The sequence below is a fragment of the Montipora foliosa genome, chromosome 6, assembly GCF_036669935.1.
Source record: "Montipora foliosa isolate CH-2021 chromosome 6, ASM3666993v2, whole genome shotgun sequence".
In the NCBI taxonomy this organism is placed as follows: Eukaryota; Metazoa; Cnidaria; class Anthozoa; order Scleractinia; family Acroporidae; genus Montipora; species Montipora foliosa.
Genome location: NC_090874.1, coordinates 54,745,408 through 54,752,882, shown reverse-complemented (window position 1 = coordinate 54,752,882; position 7,475 = coordinate 54,745,408). Strand labels below are relative to the sequence as shown.

The 7,475-nt window shown below is 40.1% G+C and overlaps 1 protein-coding gene across 1 annotated transcript in view; it reads left to right on the top strand.

Moving 5' to 3' along the window:
* Positions 1–1,959: 1,959 nt before the first annotated feature.
* The window catches only part of LOC138007770 (sodium-dependent neutral amino acid transporter B(0)AT3-like), a 28,325-nt gene continuing 22,809 nt past the window's right edge, over positions 1,960–7,475 (top strand). The window contains exon 1 of the mRNA XM_068854837.1: positions 1,960–2,082. The gene's annotated coding sequence lies outside the window, so the exon portion shown is untranslated. The remainder of the gene's footprint in view (positions 2,083–7,475) is intronic.

The following is a 7,475-nucleotide window of genomic DNA, read 5'->3' as shown; positions in this document are numbered from 1 at the left end:
CGATTGCCTCTGACGTCACGGCGGCCATCTTGGTGGAAAGAACAACAGCGACTGCATTATTACGCAAAACTTGAGCTACTTTTTGCTATTGTTTTGGCACCAACATGACCGTAGTCCCTTTCGTGACTTATCGGCTCGAGTGAGTGTGAGTCTTGAACGTTTACGAGAGCTTTCCAAACATCTCGAGTGATAATGAATCACGAAATGCGCGAGAAAGTTCATACGATTTGTTATTTATTTTATAGTCAACAAAATTACTCAATCGCGGTGTTGAGTATATATTAAGTCACGCAAATGAAGACGTGATGCGCTGATCTGGTTGATTGGGAAAGCTGTTCGAGTACAGATGGTCAATGGAGACAAAGCAACTCCCAACGGAGATGGGAGTTGAGAGTTCTTGGTATGACTTGGTGATTTCATACAGCGTTTGCACGGCATCTTTTTCTTCAAATTATTCTGTGGCTTTTGGGGTCCATAAAAAAGTCATTTTGGCGTAGCTGACACCGAAAAAACGCAACTGTCACCTGTTCCAGTCTGCTGCGAGACCGGAACAAGAAGTTTTTCCATGTTAACTTATCAAATGGCACGAAATCTCGAACCAGGATGAAATTCACTCACTTTTCCACCCCGAAAGGGAACTGGGGTCAGGGCGAAGGAGTATCAGAGTAGGAGCGAAGAGCTCTTATCCTTGGTTTGTGAAATCTTTTTTGTAAGTTTACTTATTTTGAGATTACTATTTTGTGCGTAAATTCAAACATAAATTTATGCACCTGCAACGGAGACATCTCACGTTGATTGGCTAATTATAAGTTGAAGAGACACGGACCAATTCTCGGTTTTGACCTGATGTCACGGCCGCCATGTTGGTGCCTCTATTATTATGCAAACTTTTTCTTTTGTTTTCGTTGAAAAACATGGCTGTTGATCACGTGAGTGAAAGCCAACAATACAAACAAGGAACCATTACAAACTGATTTTCACGAGGTGAGGCCACTGTGAAATGACCTATTCTTCAAAGCAGTATATAAAAAAGGGAAAAAAGTGGTCACAACACAACTCTTTCACCTCCCCCACCCGTTATGTTTATTTTGGTAGTATTCAAACTGCTTTCAAATCAAGGTAGCGGCAGGTGTTTGCACAGTGCAACCGCGTTTATGTTTTGGCGGGAAAATGTGGCGGGAAACTTAGCAACCACATGGCGAGTGAAATACGCAAATTTGCATAAAGTACGTTGGCTCAGAAAAACCATCAGCAAAATTCAGCTGTATCCACGATTTCACCAGGCAAGATCACGTAAATTTGTGCTCTCTGTGTAAAGCATCCGCTTGGTATTAAGCATAAGCAAGGGAAAATGATATTCATGAAACAAGCAGCGAAGAGTTGCAAATTAGTTTTATTGTTTGAGGACCCCACTCGAATATAGATAGTATTAAATTAGTCAGTTTGGCACACTAAAACTCCTTCGTTTTCGATGGGAGGAAATGAGTAAGGAAATTGACAGAAATTAGTTGTTTTCTCTTCGCATCGCGTGAAAGCTCTTCTATTTTAATACGGTGGTTTCTCGTTTCGAGCGGCCGTGTTCGGTCAATGGAAATACAAAAGCCACCATGACGCATAATTTGCCATGCTTGAATGAAAAAAATAATGACAGTGTTGATTTAAGGAAGTTGGTTTAAAATTCGAAGAAGGCACAATCCAAAGTCAGCAAAGGAATTGCTGATTATGTGTCGAGTACGTTACTTACAAAAAACCTTTGAGTCAAAAGATCATCTTAATATTCTAGTTTATAACTCTTACTGACGAGCGACTGCAAAAGTAAAAGAGGTTTCATTCATTAATGTCAATCCTGTCAGAAAGAGACAACGATGGTGATGGACGACGAAAAAGGAAAGACGTCGATATACGAGGGCCAATTACGAGAGCGCTGATTGGGTGGTTCGTTAGCGGTTTCCTTTGACCTGTTATTGGCACGTTGAATTGTAAATTATGAAAATTGAACGACAGATATCGTCTACAAATTATATTCCACGTGGTATTAGCGACGAACTGTTGAGCTCTGTTTTGCCGGGATCCCTTTTGTCGGTATGTTTAAGGTCGTTTTGTACTGTTTAGGTGACATTTATGTATTTCCATAGCAATATTTGTACCACATTTCGATGGCAATACTAGTAACAAGCGATGCCTTTACGAACTCATTCAAACGCAAGGCTTCTGCCAGGTACATAAACACAGCGCCGTGAAATTAGAAATTCGCCGAATTATCGTACAAATTTGCGTTTTTAAAAAACCATCAAGGCTTTAATTCGGACGAGTAGCGGTTAAGTGTCTTCCCAGGCTATCAAAACCATGTTTTCAGTGTGATTCTCTGATCGAAAGCGTTTGAAAGGCCGTTTCGCGCCTCTATCAGTTTTTATAACATTTGAACAGTGGCGGTTTGCAATACTTAGTTCAAGATCAATCTTATTTAAGATATCTGTGGTTAATTTTTACTCAGTAACTCAAAAAAATCGACAAACAAGAGAAACAAGCACAAGTCAGTCTCAATGTTGATTATCTAGCTAACTGCTCATTTAAAGATGCCATTGAAGAGGAAGAAGTCACTTGTAAACATTCTAATAGCGTGGCGATCCAAACTGAACATCTTCGTTTACGCTGTGGTATTTTTAGCCATGTTTTTTTTTAGCTTTGCCTTTAGTAAAAGTTCTGTTTTGTGACACTAATTTCAGTTTCTATATATATCTCACCTGAGGTTTTATATTTTTTCCTTCAAAGTTAAAGTGGGTGAGCTTTTTCTTGTGACGAAACGTTATGCCTAAATTTTATGTTCGAAAGTAAGACTAATTTCTTGCCAGTTAATCCATCAGAATGATTTTTCTTTCGTTTCGGTCAAGTCATGCGAAAGTGAACGAGTTCACATTTGGTTGTAAAAGCTAATCAAACAAAACAATTTGTCACGTTTTGCGGTTTCTAGGAATTGAACGTTGTTCATCAAGAAACGACAAGATCATTCACTGACAACTCTTATCGGTTATAAAATTTCCGGTTGATAAATGACTTTCACTTGTAAATTTGTTTCGATTTAGGAAAGGAAGAAAATTAACGAAAAACTGCAGAAAGCGCCATTCATAATAAAACGAGGACATCTTTGCCATGTGCTCTGTTACTAAAGCAACCAACACGACAGGGACTGTGGGCTCAAAGAGCGATCAAGTTACCGAACCGGAATACGAACAATGGGTGCTTTCCGTTATGCCTGACCATCAGGTCCGAGACCAGTGGAACTAACCAAGAAAAAATGGAACGACATTTTTCATCAAAAGTAAATTTCCAACCGGGCCGAAGCGTTCCATTTATGTTTCGACCGAAATTTCGGTTACAAATGGGACTGGAAACGATAATTTTTGTAAATGAAACGGCACATTTCGGTCGGACTGGCCCGAGCGGTCAAAGAAGACCACCTCCAGAGGTGGTCCCAAATATTCCGGTCGGACCGAACCGAAACGGACCGTTCCATTTGACTTCAGCCTGAAATTTCCAGAAATTTTGGCTTAATGGAAAGCACCCAATATCCTTAGAAAATTATTAATTTTTATGACCTGCCAAAGCGAACAAAAATACTTTCTCAAAATACACAAGACGTCCTCTAAATATATAGTATTTGTGTTTTATATAGATATCGTTCCCGGGGTTCTCTCCCACTCTTACCCTGGAGCGAGGGACCCTGGGAGCGAGGTTGCAATGTTCAAACCGTTTGCCTCTTTCAACATTGTTGGGAATGCGCGTGCGAACTTATCAGTCTCTCAATGACGTACCCATGTCTGTATCCATAGTAACAAGTCCGTATCTATGGTGACAACCGCGACTGCTTTGTTGAATCAAATGTTCATGATGTGTCACGAAACCGTTTGCCAACCCCAGCGGTCAACAGCGTTCAACATTGTTCAGCAAAATCGGACGGAATTAATGTTGAAACAAATGATGTTTGTCCGAGCCTTAACTTGAGTTGAGTTGCTGGTACAAACGCTTGATTAGTTGACGATGAAGCTGATTTCGATCACCAAAAGGATAACAAGTCTTCCAAAACGTGGTCAGCTGGTCCTCGTTGTTTACCGCCTTTGATTTGACAGCAAACATTTCTGTCGGGGTCTGGACACGATCCCGATATCGATTTTCAGTAATTTAATCAATTTAATCACCGAAACAAAAGAAAACGTTTGCATGATACCGGAGGATTAGTTGGTGCCACATGGCCTCCGTTCCTTTGTTTAGGGACACTAAGAGGCCGCCGTAACGTCACGTGAAAACACTCTTTTAGAAGTTTGCCTTGAGGCTTTCGCGTATATTCATAGTAAATAACACTGCCGGTAAAACGGATGAAATTAAAATTGAAATTGACATTTCGGCTGTACTGGTGAATATTGTAATTGTGCGAAGTGTGCGTCTGCACTGCTGAAACGTCAATTTCAATTTAACGCCTTTTTCCCAAAAAAAGTTGGTGATTTTTGAGTTTGATATATTTAGGCTAGCCCATAAAGGTACCGGCCAAGACAAGTTTTATTTATGTCATTATGTGGCTCAAGTTATATTTGCATGTTGTACCAGAATTGAAAACAAAGTGTTAAAAATATGTACAAGATGGTGTATTTTATTTGGAGACAAGTTTTATAATTCAAAATCAAGTTATATCTGTAAGAAACAAGTCCTATTTATTTAAAAGAAGCCATATATTTTGAAGAATTATTTTTGACCACTTTGGCGTGTTATAGATTTTGAAGCCAGCATCTCTTTATCAGCGGACAGTATACAAAGACCTGAAAAAGAAACTTGTGCAAATTTTCATTTAAGTTTATTGTTTATCGTCGCATTCTGTGAATACGCTCCTCTTTGCATAAGGAACACTGACGTCACTTATTGTTTAGATGGGATGTGCCAATGCGTCAAAAATGGGTTCTTTAGTTCCAGTGGTTTCCACTTTTTAACAACAAAGAGAAATTTTGAAAACAGGTTTTTTTCTTGTAAAGAACCCGCAAGAAAGTGAAATATTGTGGAATCCATTTATGCCAGGGAAATCTCTTACTTGAAAAGTGCAATGAAAGACAATCATAGGTTTAAGGTTCGAAACCATAAATGAAATATGCGCCACTCTTGCAGACTGAAATCATGAACAAGCCTTGAAATAAAATGTCCAGTGGGATTTGACAATCGTTTATAAAATAGGCGAGCATAACCTGAGTTAAAGAGTGGAAAAGAAAGAAGATTAAAATAGCACAGTCTTATCCAAAAAACGCCGTCTGCTCAGTAAAGCGGCCTTCACACGGCAAACTTAAGTTTGCAAACTCAAGTTTGAACGGCACAAAAACAGTCGTCAAACACGTTGGCAAACTGTTGGCCGGCGACAAATAGAACTTGTCTCTATTCTTGCCAATAGTTTGCCAACATGTTTGACAACTGTTGTTGTGTCTTTCGCACACACCAACTTGAGTTTGCCAACACGACGGTTTGCAAGCTTAAGTTTGCCGTGTGAAGGCCGCTTAAGTCACGTTTCAAACTTAGAAGGCTTATCAAAACATTTTATAGTTACAAGAATTCAAGTAAAAGCGTCCACTCCATATCAAGGGTAAACACATCGTTGCGTAAACAACTGGCTAAATTAAACCTGAAAGCGTATTTCTGCTCAACGTTTTCTCCCTGTTTTAAAGATTCGTTTACTAAAGCATCCTCACTTCCTGCGTGCACCTGTAATGGTCGCTTTGTCGGCCCGACTTGAGCACGAATCGTACACACGTGTCAGTTTGCGGCTGATTCGTGAAAACGAAAATCGGCCCGATTCAGAAAGTCTGTTCGTCGAGTCGGGCTACTTCAATTACTTCCGGAGAAGCCGTTGAGTCAATCAGAATTTTGAGAATGGGACATGCGTACCAAATATAAGCAATCAAAAAGGTGGAAATCAAAAGCACAAACGATTCGTGCTCGGGTAATGTCGGGCCGACAAATCGTCTGAAATCGTAGGGTGTACTTGAGCGACTTGAGCTGAAGCACGCGAAGTTTCTCAGCAACGAACCGGAACCAGAAGTGAGCGGTTTTTCTATTCAGTTTGTCTTGACACTATCACATTTATATTGTTAAGTATCTTTCAACTATTTAAGACGATGGGTTTAAACATTCGTGAGAGGCTACTGTCCTGGCATGCAAACTGTTCATTTCCGGTTTCCGTCCGTGACTGAAACATTTACAATTTGCTGACCGTCGTGGCCCGCGTGACTTTCTTCGCCAGCGTGACGAATCTAAATAAGAATAATAATCACTTCTGATGATGAGATCTATTCTTGAAATAGCCTGCGAATACATCCGCAGCGGCTGTATTCGCAGGCTATTCTTCAAAACACCTGTTCTATTTGGCCTCGTGTCGGACCCAACACATTGGACCATCAATTTCTTTCACACCCATCAGTGTAAGAACATAGAATAATAATTAACTCACGCGATTTTGCGGTGGAAACCTGGAAAATGAAGCAACCTTGTCCGATACTCCAATTGTAATATATTTAATTAAAAGAAGAAGAAGAAAAAGAGCTCATAGCGTTATAAGCCAATTTCAGTGTTTCAAAAGTCTTCAAAGGTCTTCAAAGGCTTCTCTGGACTTAAATCCTTCAGAGGTTTTCGGCTGACGTTCAAAGCCCATTCGTCCGTCAGAAAATAGTAAAACTAAAAGGGGTAAATATTGGCGATGGGTCATTGAGTGCAAGAGTGTTTAGCCAGCGCAGCTGGCGGGATATTTTATCGCAGGATTGCTTTAACACGCGCGATTAAGTCGGTGGTTGTTCCGTCGTGTTTTGGCCACGAGTGCTAGCAGGGAACCCGCGAGTGAAAATCCCTCGCGTCTTCGGGATCATCTATTCCGCCACTCTGCAAACCACTCAAGAAAATTTTATTGACCCTTAGGAAGCCCCGTTTCTTGTTTTTTTCTCTTTTCTTTGCACTCGACGAGAAGGTTGGGACTTGTCAACATCCAAGACACTTACTTTCCTTGAGACTGAGAGGAGTGTGAGAACGTGACGACAAATAAAGAATGCATATCGCAGTCGCTCTACATGCTCAAGTGCCTAATTGGCCCAACATGATTTCAAACGTGTTTTAAACCGCTGTTAACGATATATCACTTGCCCATTCAAATACTTGTATTTTTCCTATTTTTATACATTCAACGTTGGTGTGCAATCAAGACCTAAATTTTCTGGATGATAGACATTGCTTACCAATCGTGCACAGTTTTCACGTTTCGAAAAGCAGCAGCATAAACTGCTATGACATTCCTTTCATGACACTAGAAACTTCTGGAGTACCTTCATCAATTTGTTTTCCCAGCAATATTGTAAAAGAAAGAAGCAACATCAATAATAAACATGTTTCAAGAGAAATGACCTTTGAAGATAATTAGTTCTTTTTAAAGGGAGACAAGTTAAAACCAATCATGA